This window comes from Moschus berezovskii, chromosome 18 (genome assembly GCF_049115385.1).
Source record: "Moschus berezovskii isolate FMDL1 chromosome 18, NW_MosBer_1.0, whole genome shotgun sequence".
Classification (NCBI taxonomy): Eukaryota; Metazoa; Chordata; class Mammalia; order Artiodactyla; family Moschidae; genus Moschus; species Moschus berezovskii.
The window spans coordinates 46,150,102-46,166,287 of record NC_142477.1 but is presented as its reverse complement, the minus strand read 5'-3'; positions in this window follow the sequence as shown (position 1 = coordinate 46,166,287).

Sequence of the window (16,186 nt, the reverse complement as noted above, 5' to 3'; positions counted from 1 at the left end):
CTTATTTGGGTATAAATCAATAAAATAATAGACCTTTAAAGAGGAGTGTGAAATGACCAGATCTAAATTTTAAAAATATCACACCAGACATCCTTGAGTGTGAAGTCAAGTGGGCCTTACGAAACACTACAAACAAAGCTAGTGGAGGTGATGAAACTCCAGCTGAGTTTTTTCAAATCCTAAAAAATGATGCTGTAAAAGTGTTATACTCAGTATGTCAGAAAACATGAAAAACTCAGCAGAGGCCACAAACTGGAAATGATCATTTTTCATTCCAATCCCAAAGAAGACAATGCCAAAGAATGTTCAAGCTACCATACAATTTTGCTCATTTCACATGCTATTAAGTAGGGTTATGCTCAAATTCCTTCAAGCTAGGCTTCAGCAGTACGTGAACTGAGAAATTCCAGAGGTACAAGCCAGGTTTACAAAAGGTAAAGGAACCAGAGATCTAATTGCCAATATTTGCTGGCTCATAGAGAAAAGAAAGGAATTCCAGAAAAAAATCTACTTCTGCTTCACTGACTATGGTAAAGCCTTTGACTATGTAGATCACAACAAACTATGGAAAATTCTTAAACAGATGGGAATACCAGACAACCTTACCTATCTTCTGAGAAATCTGTATGCAGGTCAAGAACCAACAGTTAGAACCAGACATGGAACAACAGACTGGTTCAAAATTGGAAAAGAAATATATACATCAAGGCTGTATACTGTCAAGTCTGCTTATTTAACTTATGTGCAGAGTACACAGTGCAAAATGCTGGGCTGTATAAATCACAAGCCAGAATCAAGGTTGCCAGGAGAAATATCAACAACCTCAGATATGCAGTGACACCATTCTAATGGCAAAAAGTGAAGAGGAACTAAAGAACCTCTTAATAAGGATGAAAGAAGACAGTAAAAAAGTTGGCTTGAAACTCAACATTATAAAAAAACAAAGATCATGGGATCTGGCCCCACCACTTCATGGCTAATAGAAGAGGGAAAAGTGGAAGCAGTGGCAGATTTTCTTTTCTTGGGCTCCAAAATCACAATGGATAATGACTGCAGTTATGAAATTAAAAGACTCTTGCTTCTTAAAAGGAAAACTATGACAAAGCTAGATAGTGTATTAAAGGGCAGAGACATCATTTTGTTGAGAAATGTCCACATAGTCAAAGCTATGGTTTTTCCAGTAGTTATGTACAGTTGTGAGATTTGGACCATTAATAAAGCAGATCACAGAAGAACTGGTGCTTTTGAATTGTGGTGCTGGAGAAGACTCTTGTGAGTCCCGTGGACTTCAAGGAGATTAAACTAGTCAATCCTAAAGGAAATCAACTCTGAATATTCATTGGAAGGACTAATGCTGAAGTTGCAACTCCAATACTTTGGCCACCTGATGCAAAGAGCTGACTCATTGGAGAAGACCCTGATGCTGGGAAAGACTGAAGGCAAAAGGAAAAGCAGGAAGCAAAGCATGAGATGATTAGATATCATCACTGACTCAATGGTCATCAATCTGAGCAAACTCTGGGAAATACTGAAGGGCAGGGGAGCCTGGCATGCTGCAGTCCATGGGCTCACAAAGAGTCAGACACGACTTAGCAACTGAACTCTGGAATATACTAACTTGAATTAAAGAATACTGAAAAAAAGAGGAAAGAAGACCAGGTTTAAGACAACAATATCCCCAGCAAAAGGCTGAAATAATGAACACAAAAGGGAAGCAATAAATAGAGTAAACTGCAAATACTGAAAAATAAATGGAGATTGCTCATTAATTCCAGCAGTAATATTGAAGGACAGAAAATCTCTAATAAATTTTTGCTGTTACATAACTGTTAACCCAGAATAGCTTTGGTCTCAGTTCAGATTTACTTTTCCCTCCTACCCCATACTACTGCTCTGTGTGGATTTTTGGCATATTTTTTACTTAGAAATAATTAAACAAATATTCATTTCACCCACTATTGCTCCATTTTAGAAGAGTTTCTGAAATGCATCTATTTCAATGAAATAGCATGGTGGTCATCATTCTATTAGAAAGAATGTGGTGTGGTTTTTCTCTCTTACATCAGATAATAAGGAAAACGTTGGAAGCTTCATAATGAGGAAGTGAAGCTATAATCATGGCTCAACATGAGTCCGTAACATTTCACTTTCTCCATAAACTCTCTTTGAAAATGACTGAGAAAAAATTGGAAACATTCCTTCAACTTTTAAGACAAGGGAACAGAAAGCAACATAGTTTTACAAATACAATGTGACTTGATTTATATGGAAAAGGTTGTTATAATAGTATCAATCATTCTTAAAAACAAAAGTATTTAAAAAGATTGAACAGCAAAGTCTCTAACAGAAGATCTCTCATATGCAAAGGAGAAGTTCTTAGAATTCTCCTCTACCATTTATTTCTCCATATTGGATCACAACAAACTGTGAAAAATTCTTAAAGAGGTGGAAATACCAGACCACCTTATCTGTCTCCTGATTAACCTGTATGCAAGTCAAGAAGCTACAGTTAGAACCAGACATGGAACAACGGACATGTTCAAAATTAGGAAAGGAGTATGTTAAGGCTGTATGTTTCACCCTGCTTATTTAACTTCTATGCAGAGTACATTATGAGGAATACCAGGCTGGGTGAATCACAAGCTGGAATCAAGATTACCAAAAGAAATATCCACAACCTCAGTACACAGACTATACCATTCTAATGGCAGAAAGCAAGGAGGAACTATAGAGCCTATTGATGAAAGTGAAAGAGAAGAGTGAAAAAGCTGGTTCAGAACTCAACATTTAAAAAACTAAGATCATGGCATCCAGTCCCATCACTTGATGGCTAACTGATGGGGAAAAATGGGAAACAATGGCAGATTTTACTCTCTTGGGTTCCAAAATCATTGCTGATGGTAATTGCAGCCACAAAATTAAAAGATGCTTGTTCTTTAGAAGGAATGCTATTATAAAGCTAGGCAGCATATTACAAAGCAGAGACATCATTTTGCTGAAAAAGGTCCATATAGTCAAAACTATGGCTTTTCCAGCAGTCGTGTATGGATGTGAGAGTTGGACCATAAAAAAGGCAGATCACAGAAGAATTGATGCTTTTCAATTGTGGTGCTGGTGAAGACTCTTTGGACTTCAAGGAGATCAAACCAGTCAATACTAAAGGAAATCAACCCTGAATATTCATTGGAAGGACTGATGCTGAAGCTGAAACTCCAATACTTTGGCCCCATGATGCAAAGAGCACCATCAGAAAAGACCCTGATGCTAGGAAAGATTGAGGGCAGGAGGAGAAGTTGGTGACAGAAGATGAGATGGTTGGATGCCATCACTGACTCAATGGACATGAGATTGAGCAAACTGTGGAAGATGGTAAAGCATAGGGAAGCATGGCATGCTGCTGTCCATGGGGTCACAAAAAATTGGACATGACTTAGCGACTGAACAACAATTGAATCCTCAGATAAATAGTCTAAGACAAAAATCAAAGATATATATCTCAGCATCCTGAAAGGCTCAGTTCTTAGCCCTTGACTCTTCCTTTTTCATGTTCCTTTCATCTGAGAGCTCATCTATCAATATTTCATGGGATCATTACCTTCTCAATAGTCTGCAACTCTATACCTACCATCTCTTCTAAACTGAAACTCCCTTTTCTCTTTGTCTACTGGACATTTCTGTGTGATTTCTTGCAACTGCCTCAAAATCACTGTAAAAATCCTCTAAAAATCTTTTTTTTTTTTAATGTCTAAAATCTAAAGCAAAATCCATCATCCTCTCTCTTCAATTCACTATCATCACTGTATTCAAAGCACCACATTCCACCATCACCCAACCTTAAAATACTGACATTTTCTTTTTTCCACTTCTTTATCTCATTCATTCCCATAAATGTTTCCTTCCAAATATGCACCATTCTTCACCTCTAGTGCCTTCATGTCTGGATAAATAACTATACCATTTTAGTTGTGGTCCTGGGTATTCATTGGAAGGACTGATATTAAAGCTGAAACTCCAGTATTTGGTCACCTGATGCAAAGAGCTGACTCATTTGAAAAGACCCTGATGTTGGGAAAGACTGAAGGCAGCAGGAGAAGGGGATGACAGAGGATGAGATGGTTGGATGGCATCACCAACTCAATGGACATGAGTTTGGGTAAACTCTGGGAGTTGGTAATGGACAGGGAGGCCTGGCATGCTGCGGTTCATGGGGTCGCAAAGAGTCAGACACGACTGAGTGACTGAATTGAAACTGAACTGACCCATACTAGACACTCTTGCATAGCAAAATGTTGAAAACACTGCTGTGAATTCCAGGACCAGCCCTGACCAAACTTTGTAGCCTTAAGCAAGTTAAACTTCTTAAACTCTAATCTTTTCCTCTGTAAAACGGGGGTAATAATAATAATGCCTCATAGGACATTCTCCTGACATAAGTCAGGAGAATGAGATGACATGACATACACATAAAAATGCATAGCACCATAATTAGTACCTAATAAGAACTCAGGAAGTTTTAGCTGCTGGCATCATCACATCCTCATCTGGATTCAATGCATCATATATTATAGCTTGTGGTGGGTGGTTTAGTCACTAACTCGTGTCCGACTCTTGCAACCTCATGGACTGTAGCCTGCCAGGCTCCCCTGTCCATGAGATTTTCCAGGCAAGAATACTGGAGTGGGTTGCCATTTCTTTCTCCAGGGGATCTTCCTGACCCAGGAATCAAACCCGGGTCTCCTGCACTGCAGGCAGATTCTTTCCCAGCTGAACAACAAGGGAAGCCCATATTATAGCTAAGCTAATCTTAACTGAGCATATATCAAGACAATGATATATTGTTCTTGCTGAAACTCCATTTATCAGCCACCTAAAACATCAGAATTAATTGATCAAATTTTTCTCTGCTGGAACTTGTTTTAATTGCATTTAAAGCATTTCTTATTAATACTTATGATGGTACTGAAACCACCATTTGAAAGGCCTCCCCACTTTGTCATCAATTACTCCAAGTACAAGGCTCTTAAAGATTATCCTTTTTTGGTCCTTCTAATTCAAAACCTAAAAAGGAAATGCCAACCATTCACACATTTCGTGTTAAACAAAAGCCGTAAAAACTCTAGTAAGGTCATTCACTTTTGACTTTGAAAAACTGGAGTTCAGTAACAGGTGCAAGTATAATTTCTTTTGGAATGTGATGTCTATGGTCTGGTCAGGCAGATCACGGAATTTGAATAACTGATTCAAGTAGGGAATTTTCACAGGCAGGTGGAGTCCTGCAGGATCCTCTGTCAATGTACTCTGATAAGTGAACACGACAAGCACTCTGACGCTGGGAAATGTTTCAAACCCTTTTATAAAAATTGAGGATTTGGCATTATTTTTTTCTCCCCATAATTTTTAAACCCTATTGTGTTTCAAAGGAAATTCAACCCAGCTGTTTCTGCTTCTTCAAGACACTGTTGTTTTGCAAGAGCTATTTGATGTCACAAAGCCTGATGAGTCTCAACAAAGCCATTTGCTTCCCAATAGAAGGCTACAGCTCTCTCCAAGGAACTGATGAAACTAGAACCTGAGGCATCTTAGACCTCACAGACCTCTATCGCATTTCTAGAGTTTCTCTCAAACTTGAGTTTCCTTTCATGAAGAGCATCTCATTATGAAGTTGCTCCCAAAAGCTTCATTAATCAGATATTTCAAAATGTGGTATCTTGCTTATCTTTATCTTTTCAGTACATTTTAATTCTGACCACTGTGTCACAAATAGGGAACATTCTGAGGAAATAAAGCGCTTGTGATAAGCATTTAAATATTTTATTTCTGTAACAATGACATTTTGCTAGGGGAAAAAAAATGTTCCCTCATACAGCACATCTTACAAGCTTTTGAGGAAAACATCTTATAATATATAGAAATTAAAAGGTAACAATAATGAGAGGGCTTCCTTTGCCCAAACAGCCATTTGATAAATTTCTAAGAAATAAATATAAACTAGTAGGTACAGAAATCATTTCATAAGAATAAGCTAAAGAGTATAGCTTTTCTCCTTCTTACAGTAAGCTACAATTGTAAATCGAGTCCCAGGGCTCTGAACTGAAGCAATGAGGGAAATTAAATTGCAAACTAATTAAGAAAGATGCAATTTCACCAAATTATAATTTTGCCTTCCTGATGTCACCAGGCTTTTGTTACTGCTTTCTCAAAGAAGCCAGTGAATTTAAAAGGAAATAACTCAAATTAATGTTTTGATCTCCATCAATTTGCTATTTGTAAGCTTTTCTATGGAAAGCTGAATTTAATCAAAACAGGAAAGAGAATTGTTCATGCTAAATTTTAAATATTACAGTTTGAAGAGGCCAGGATTCTAAAATGCTTCCACAATTAATTGATATGTGAGAATGCCATCACATTTCTTTTTACAAAACTTTCCCTCTAAATATATATTTACAGTGATGAGTATCTTATAAACATGGAGCTCATATTGACATGAAGATTGATATAATGTCAACCAAACCCCAAAATGGCCATTCTCTGGCAATAGGATAAACAAATTGGGCAACAGGAAGAATAAATATCCTAATAGGTTATCAGAAATAGATCAGTATATATGCTAGAATTTCATCTTTTCCTAGTCCTTCTCACTTTACTTGGTTAGTTTTTATCGATGGGTCGTGAATTCTTCCATAAGATAAAATTCTCCAAATTATTTTCCTTTCAAATAAGACACTATTAGCTAGGTAAATAATGTTCAAGCTAGTCAAATGTGAAACATGTCCATAACCTGGGGTGCAGACTTCAGGTGAGACTGCTGAGAAACCAGATTCCTTTCATTCAGATCACACAAAGTTACAAGACCCCAGGATGGGTGGGTATGTGTGCTCACGACACTGACATCTTGCACACGTTCCTTTTCCTTTGATATAGACATAATCTAGTTAAAATGGAAATGTATTAGGAAAGTCAAACAATTAATTGATGCAAGAAAGGTTGTTTCATGTTTTGTATAAATCAAAGCTAAAAATTCATTTGAGGAACAGCCCTGTATTGTAGACTAAACACAATTTGGCCTGAGTATAAGGTTTGGTGTGGGTGTTAAAGTTGTTCTGGGCTACACATGGTCGGTAATCCTCAGCAGAAATGTTAACTCAATTTGTCAGTATTATCTTTATGTCAACAGTAATGCTTAAATATTTACAATAGGCATAGTACGCTGAGAGTTAGTAACGCAAGATAAATTGGAAAAATGCTAACAAAATGGATGGTACTAATAGAAAGCCCTGGCACTATAGTCTCTGATTTTATATACAAGAGGCTTGCCTGAAGGTAAGATTTTATTAGGTTCTATCATTGATATGCTGTTCCAAAAGCTTCCTTAAAATATAAAGAAAAAAAGATAAGTTTTTTAAAAGGAAGCAAAGCGATGAGTTTTCTAAATTTATACTACAGAAGTCAACATTTGAGTCTGAAGTACATGCTGCTACTATTCTTTTTAAAAAGACATAAGTAATATTGAACAACTTGAACGTCTACACATTCTCCAGATATATTGCGTTTTTAAACTCTCCACAAAATTAAATAGCTACCATGTTAAAATACAGAACAAAGTGCTTTGAAGAAAGCTAAAATGCTCTCTTTCTTTTTTCATTTCCCCCGTCCTGCTTCTGTTGCTACTGTTTGTTGTGTTAAAGGAGTGCTGGGTGTTGAAAATCTTTGTGTCCTGAGTTCTTGGAAAAACACAGATAAAACTAATAAATACATCTCCTGGACTACAACACTGCCACTGTACCCAGTCACCTAACAAAAAAACAAATAAATCTTTAAAAGCATGAATCCCAGGTACCAAAAACAAAAGAAAAATTCGTATACCAAAAGCTTCACATTTTAGGAAGAAAAAGAGAAAAATATGAAACAAATGAAAGAAGTACACAGAAGTGAAAAACATAAAATTAGGAATTTGTGGAGTTTTTTGTTGTTTTTTTTTGTTTGTTTTGTTTTTTGGTTTTTTGTTTGTTCGTTTTAAGGAAGGGAACAAAACATTTGTAAAACTCCAAAATAAACACCTGCTTATAAAAGACTGGTGGCTCATACAGTAAAGAATCTGCCTGCAATGCAGGAGACCTGGGTTCAATCTCTGGGTTAGAAAGATCCCCTAGAGAAGGGAATGGCAACCCATGCCAGTATTCTTGCCTGGAGAATCCCATGGACAGAGGAACCTGGCAGGCTACAGTCCATGGGGTCACAAAGAGTCAACACAACTGACTTTCACTTTACTTCACTTATGAAAGACTAGCATTTGTTATCCACAAGAAGGTTAAATGAAAAGAGCAGACCAAATGATATTTCCACTATAAATCCACTTTTAGTTTTCAATGTTTCTTTAGGATTAATTCATTTAATTGAGTCTGTGTTTAAAGAGAAAGACCAAGGCCACTTATGATTTGATCAGCCTGCATCTTTATGCTGTGCTCTTCTCCCCATTCAAACTGTCCTGTAATAATTTTGTTATAACTTTTTAAGGAGAATTAATGGGAGATGTTCTATGCTGAAAAATATGCAACAGTCTTTCTGTGACACCTGTCTCAGGGCCTAACATAGCATCACCAATTAAATGGACATGAATTTGACCAAACTCCAGGAGACAGTGGAGGACAGAGGAGCCTAGTGTGCTGCAGTTCCTGGGGTCACAAACAGATAAGCATAGCGTTCTGAAAGACTGCATTTTATTGTAAGAAAAGAACACTAGCACTCTACTGAAAAGAATCTTCACTTTACCTTTATGAGGACTTTTCAAGCCAGAGGTAGTCCTCAAAAGTAGCAATGTCAGCCATTGCTAGGTAGCCTTCTGGTTTTCACTAATCTCTTCTCCCTATGCCACAGGTATTCGAGTACAAGTACTAATGGCCATCAGTTCTTTGTTTCTATATGTAAATTCATAACACTAATACTATTGATTTTGATTGTAGTTACTTGTATAATATTCAGTATTTGCTGTTATTACTATCAATAATGATACATTCATAGAAGAGACAAATTGACCACAGTTTACTCGAAGACATGCATAGTGGATTTATTATGAACAATTATAAACAAATGTTGTCCTGGATACTCCAATAGTAAGTTGAATACCAAAAGTGCCCAAGACCCATCCCATTTGGCTCCAACCAACCTCTCTAGCTCTGCCTCCTACAACTCTTCTTGCCTTTTTCTTCAATGTACTTCCTGTTATTTGTACATGCTTTACTCTCTATCTATGTTCCTCTCTCTTCCCCTTAAGGGGAATTCTTGTCCATTCTTCAAGAACGTGCTTAAATGTCACCTATTTTTCCCAAACCCTCTCAGATGGCTGTGTGTCCCCCTTCTTGGTTCTCACACCATTATTATTACTATTATTATTAGGCAGTGATCCCATTGCTGTTGGCTCCCTCACCAGAAAATGAACACCCTTAGGCTGTTGTTGTTCAGTTAAATCTGATTCTGGGACCCCAGGAATTGCAGCACTCCAAGCTCCTCTGTCTGTCACTATCACTAGAGTTTGCTCAGATTCATGTCCATTTAGTCAGTGAAGCTATCTAACCATCTCATTCTCAGCTGCCCTCTTCTCCTTTTGCCTTCAATCTTTCCCAGCATCAGGGTCTTTTCCAATGAGAAAAGACTTTGGCTTTTTGCATCAGGCAGTCAAAGTATTGGAGCTTTAGCTTCAGCAATAGTCCCTGCAATAAATATTCAGTTGATTTCTTTTAGGATTGACTGCTTTGATCTCCTTGAGGACAGGGCCATTTATTATTTACCTTTGTATTTCCAGTGCATATCACAATGTCTGGTGTGTATCAAGTTATCTATTGCCACAAAAAAGTTGTGTTACAAATTACCCCAAAACTCAATGGATTAGACAACAACCATTTATTACTGCTCACAGGTCAACTGAGTGGTTTCTTGGGTCACAACTGGGTTCACTCTTCCACTTGCAATGTGCAGTGGATTGGACAGGATCTGCTGTCACCTGAAAATCCTTTCACATCTTTGGATTTAGCTGGCTTTAGCTCTTCTTCATGTATATGTCAAAGACCTCCCTTAGACAGGTTCAGGCACATTGTGAGCACTCAGTAAATATCAGTTCTCTTCTTCTTCCCCTTTTTCTTCTTTGTTTTCTTTTCCTTTTTACTTAGCCTTCTATTTTTCAACACTATCTTCTCCAATCCCCTATCAATCTCATACCAAGAATGATAGATATTCCTGAGATAACACTCTCACTTTACTTCAGATTTTATCTTCTTTATACTGTATTTCCTCAAGAAGTTTCAAGGATTGGTTATTATTTCTACTTAGCTAATTTTCCAGTGTTAATGACTATAATAAATTTTGCATTTTAAACACCTTAACTTAAACTAATTAGTTATTTCAGGAACCATAAAGGAAGGTAGAGTCTTTGGACACTCCTAAAACCAATTCATCAAGTTCCTATTCCAATTACAGATCTGGTCTGAATTTTGTTTGATCTGCTCTGAATTTTGTTTTGAGTTTTAAAGATCCAAGGCAGATGAACAGTAGCCATAAGAAACTGATGTCTTCATTCCTAAAAATTACAATTAAATGAGTTACATCGCATAATTATTTTTACATGTATTATCAAAACTAAAAGGGCCACAATCATTCTCAAAACCAATTAAACGGGGAAGGAACAAGATGCGGGAGGAATATGATGGCGAGACCACTCTCTCCCCCACAAATTCATCAAAAGAACATTTGAACATGGAGTAGGGTCCACAAAACAACTTCTGAATGCTGGCAGAGGACATGAGGCATCCAGAAAAGCAGCCCATTGTCTTCTAAAGAGGTAGGAAAAAACATAAAAGATAAAAATAGAGACAAAAGAGGTAACGACGGAGCTCCATCTGGGGAAGGGAGTCTTTAAAAAGAGAGAAGTTTCCAAACACCAGGAAACACTCTCACTGGCTAGTCTGTGGTGAGCCTTGGAATCTCAGAGGGCCACATAACCAGGAGGAAAAAAAAAAGAAATAATTAAACCCCACAGATTACCCGCCAAATGGTAACTCCCAGCGGAGGAGCAGCGCAGACACCTGCATATGCCCTTAGCAAGCGGGGGCTGGGCAGGGAGGAGCCAGCTGAACTGCTTAGAGAGAGGACTGGGCTTGAATGCCGCAAGAACAATCTGAGAGATATAACAGGGGATAGCAAAGCAGACTGGGATAGCTTCCCCACAAAAAGTCAGAAAGCTCTAACCTAAGACTCGGCCAGCCCCACTCAAAGAACAAAGGGCTGAGCAGAGTGAGCCGGCTGCGGTCGGCCCATCCCCCATCCCCCACGAGACAGGCAGGGAGGGCAGCCAGAGCCGGAGGGGGCAACCATGGCCCCAGAAAGGCATCCGATACAAACTGCAGACAGGCTTCTTGCTAATCAAGACTTCTTGGGCTCGGGCCGGTCGATATCCCCCTGAGAAGGTGCACCGGTTGTACAACGAGAAACCCGAGTGGCAGGGACTGGGGAGGCGATAAGTCACAGTGACCGCGCTCGCCAAACACCTGGTCCCCTGAGCTGCTCGGACAGGGGAAGGCACAAAACGCAGGCCCAACCAAGTCTGCGCCTTTGTGGAGTACCCGAGAAACTGAACTTGAGACACTCAGACCTGGGAAGTGCATACAACCCAGCGCCAGCCTCGGACAGTTCCCGGCAGAGCAACCTAGAGCCTGTGCAGTGTAGACTGGGACAGCACACGCGCTGTGAGCAGGGGCAAACCCAGTGTGGCCAAGACGCTGCGAGCACTCCCCACAGATGCCAGAGATATTTGTCAGCAGCGTTCCTCCCTTCCCAGAACAGGACTGAAAAACTGAGTCTTAAAAAGTGTCCACCCGCCCCCTAGTATCAGGGGTGGAAATTAGACACTGAAGAGACCAGCAAACAGAAGCTAAAACAGAGGGAACCACCTCGGAAATGACAGAGAACTCTAGAGACTACTCCAAGAATAAGACCAAAAACCAGAGGCAAGAGGATTAAGCCTGAATCCTGAGAACACCAGAGAACTCCTGACTCCAGGGAACCTTAATCGATAGGAGCTCATCAAACGCCTCCATACCTACACTAAAACCAAGCACCACCCAAGGGTCAATAAGTTCCAGAGCAAGACATACCATGCAAATTCTCCAGCAACACAGGAAAATAGCCCTGAGTTTCAATATACAGGCTGCCCAAAGTCACTCCAAACCCACTGACATCTCATAACGCATTACTGGACACTACATTGCACTCCAGAGACAAGAAATCCAGCTCCACCCACCAGAACACCGACACAAGCTTCCCTAACCAGGGAACCTTGACAAGTCACCCGTCCAACCCCACACACAGCAAGGAAACTACATAATAAAGAGAACTCCACAAACCGCCAGAAGAGGGAAAGGCCACCCCAAGCAAAGCATTATAAGCAAGATGAACATGCAGAGAAATACCCAGCAAGTAAAAGAACAAGATAAATGCCCACCAACACAAACAAGGGAATCTACCTGATAAAGAATTTCGAATTTTGATGGTGAAAATGATTCAAAATCTTGAAAGCAAAATGGAGTTACAGATAAATAACCTGGAGAAAAGGATTGAGAAGATGGAAGAAAGGTTTAATAAGGACTTAGAGGAAATAAAAAAGAGTCAATATACAATGAATAATGCAATAGATGAGATCAGAAACACTCTGGAGGGAACAAACAGTAGAATAACAGAGGCAGAAGAAAGAATAAGTGAGCTAGAAGATCGAATTGCAGAAATAAATGAAACAGAGAGGGAAAAAAAACGAATTAAAAGAAATGAGGACAATATTAGAGACCTCTGGGACAATGTTAAAAGCTCCAACATTCAAATCATAGGAGTCCCAGAAGAAGAAGACAAAAAGAAAGACCATGAGAGAATACTTAAGGAGATAATAGTTGAAAACTTCCCTAAAATGGGGAAAGAAATAATCACCCAAGTCCAAGAAACCCAGAGAGTCCCCAACAGGATAAATCCAAGGTGAAATACTCCAAGACACATATTAATCAAATTAACAAAGATCAAACACAAAGAACAAATATTAAAAGCAGCAAGGGAAAAGCAGCAAATAACACACAAGGGGATTCCCATAAGGATAACAGTTGATCTTTCAACAGAAACTCTTCAGGCCAGGAGGGAATGGCAAGACATACTTAAAGTGATGAAAGAAAATAACCTACAGCCCAGACTACTGTACCCAGCAAGGATCTCATTCAAATATGAAGGAGAAATCAAAAGCTTTACAGACAAGCAAAAGCTGAGAGAATTCAGCATTACCAAACCAGCTCTTCAACAAATGCTAAAGGATCTTCTCTAGACAGGAAACACAGAAAGGGAATATAAACTCGAACCCAAACAATAAAGAAAATGGCTACGGGATTGTACTTATCAATAATTATCTTAAACGTAAATGGGTTGAATGCCCCAACCAAAGACAAAGGCTGGCTGAATGGATACAAAAACAAGACCCCCATATATGTTGTCTACAAGAGACCCACCTCAAAACGAGGGACACATACAGACTGAAAGTGAAGGGCTGGAAAAAGATATTCCACGCAAATAGAGAACAAAAGAAAGCAGGAGTAGCAATACTCATATCAGATAAAATAGACTTTAAAACAAAGGCTGTGAAAAGAGACAAAGAAGGAAACTACATAATGATCAAAGGCTCAATCCAAGAAGAAGATATAACAATTATAAATATTTATGCACCCAACATAGGAGCACCGCAATATGTAAGACAATTACTAACAAGTATGAAAGGGGAAATTAACAACAATGCAATAATAGTGGGAGATTTTAATACCCCACTTACACCTATGGATAGATCAACTAAACAGAAAATTAACAAGGAAACACAAACTTTAAATGATACAATAGACCAATTAGACCTAATAGATCTCTATAGGACATTTCACCCCAAAACAATGAATTTCACCTTTTTCTCAAGCGCACACGGAACCTTTTCCAGGATAGATCACATCCTGGGCCATAAATCTAGCCTTGGTAAATTCAAAAATTTGAAATCATTCCAAGCATCTTTTCTGACCACAATGCAATAAGATTAGATCTCAATTACGGGAGAAAAACCATTAAAAATTCCAACATATGGAGGCTGAACAACATGAGCTAAATAATGAACAAATCATAAGAAATAAAAAGAGAAATCAAAATATGCATAGAAATGAATGAAAATGAAAACACAACAACCCAAAACCTCTGGGACACTGTAAAAGCAGTGCTAAGGGGGAAGTTCATAGCAATACAGGCACACCTCAAGAAACAAGAAAAAAGTCAACTAAATAACCTAACTCTACATATAAAGCAACTAGAAAAGGAAGAAATGAAGAACCCCAGGGTCAGTAGAAGGAAAGAAATCGTAAAAATTAGCGCAGAGATAAATGCAAAAGAAACAAAAGAGACCATAGCAAAAATCAACAAAGCCAAAAGCTGGTTCTTTGAGAAGGTAAATAAAATTGACAAACCACTAGCCAGACTCATCAAGAAACAAAGGGAGAAGAGCCAAATCAATAAAATTAGAAATGAAAATGGAGAGATCACAACTGACAACACAGAAATACAAAGAATTATCAGAGAATACTATCAGCAATTATATGGCAATAAAATGAATAACCTGGAAGAAATGGACAAATTCCTAGAAAAGTACAACTTTCCAAAACTGACCCAGGAAGAAATAGAAAATCTGAACAGACCCATCACAAGCAGGGAACTAGAGGCTGTAATCAGAAATCTTCCAGCAAACAAAAGCCCAGGTCCAGACAGCTTCACAGCTGAATTCTACCAAAAATTTAGAGAAGAGCTAACACCTATTCTACTCAAACTCTTCCAGAAAATTGCTGAGGAAGGGAAACTTCCAAACTCATTCTATGAGGCCACCATCACCTTAATCCCAAAACCTGGTAAAGATCCCACGAAAAAAGAAAACTACAGGCCAATATCACTGATGAACATAGATGCAAAAATCATGAACAAAATTCTAGCAATCAGAATCCAACAACATATTAAGAAGATCATACATCATGACCAAGTGGGCTTTATCCCAGGAATGCAAGGATTCTTCAATATCTGCAAATCAATCAACATAATACACCACATTAACAAACTGAAAAATAAAAATCATATGATTATCTCAATAGATGCAGAGAAAGCCTTCGACAAAATTCAACATCCATTTATGATAAAAACCCTCCAGAAAGTGGGAATAGAAGGGTCATATCTCAACATAATAAAAGCTATATATGACAGACCCACAGCAAACATTATCCTCAATGGTGAAAAACTGAAAGCATTTCCCCTAAAGTCAGGAACAAGGCAAGGGTGCCCACTCTCACCACTACTATTCAACATAGTTCTGGAAGTTTTGGCTACAGCAATCAGAGCAGAAAAAGACATAAAAGGAATACAAATTGGAAAAGAAGAAGTAAAACTTTCACTGTTCACTGATGACATGATCCTTTATACAGAAAACCCTAAAGACTCTACCAGAAAACTACTAGAGCTAATCAATGAATACAGTAAAGTTGCAGGATATAAAATCAACACACAGAAATCACTTGCATTCCTATACACTAATAATGAGAAAATAGAAAGAGAAATTAAGGAAACTATTCCATTCACTGTTGCAACGAAAAGAATTAAATACTTAGGAATATATCTACCTAAGGAAACAAAAGACTTGAACATAGAAAACTATAAAACACTAGTGAAAGTAATCAAAGAGGACACTAATAGATGGAGAAATATACCATGTTCATGGATTAGAAGAATAAATATTGTAAAAATGAGTATACTACTCAAAGTAATTTATACATTCAATGTAATCCCTATCAAGCTACCAATGATATTTTTCACAGAACTAGAACAAATAATCTCACAGTTTGTATGGAAATACAAAAAACCTCGAATAGCCAAAGCAATCTTGAGAAAGAAAAATGGAACTGGGGGAATTAACCTGCCAGACTTCAGGCTCTACTACAAAGCCACAGTCATCAAAACAGTATGGTACTGGCATAAAGACAGAAATATAGATCAATGGAACAAAAGAGAAAGCCCAGAGATAAACCCACGCACCTATGGACACCTTATCTTTGACAAAGGAGGTAAGAATATAAAATGGAGAAAAGACAGTCTCTTT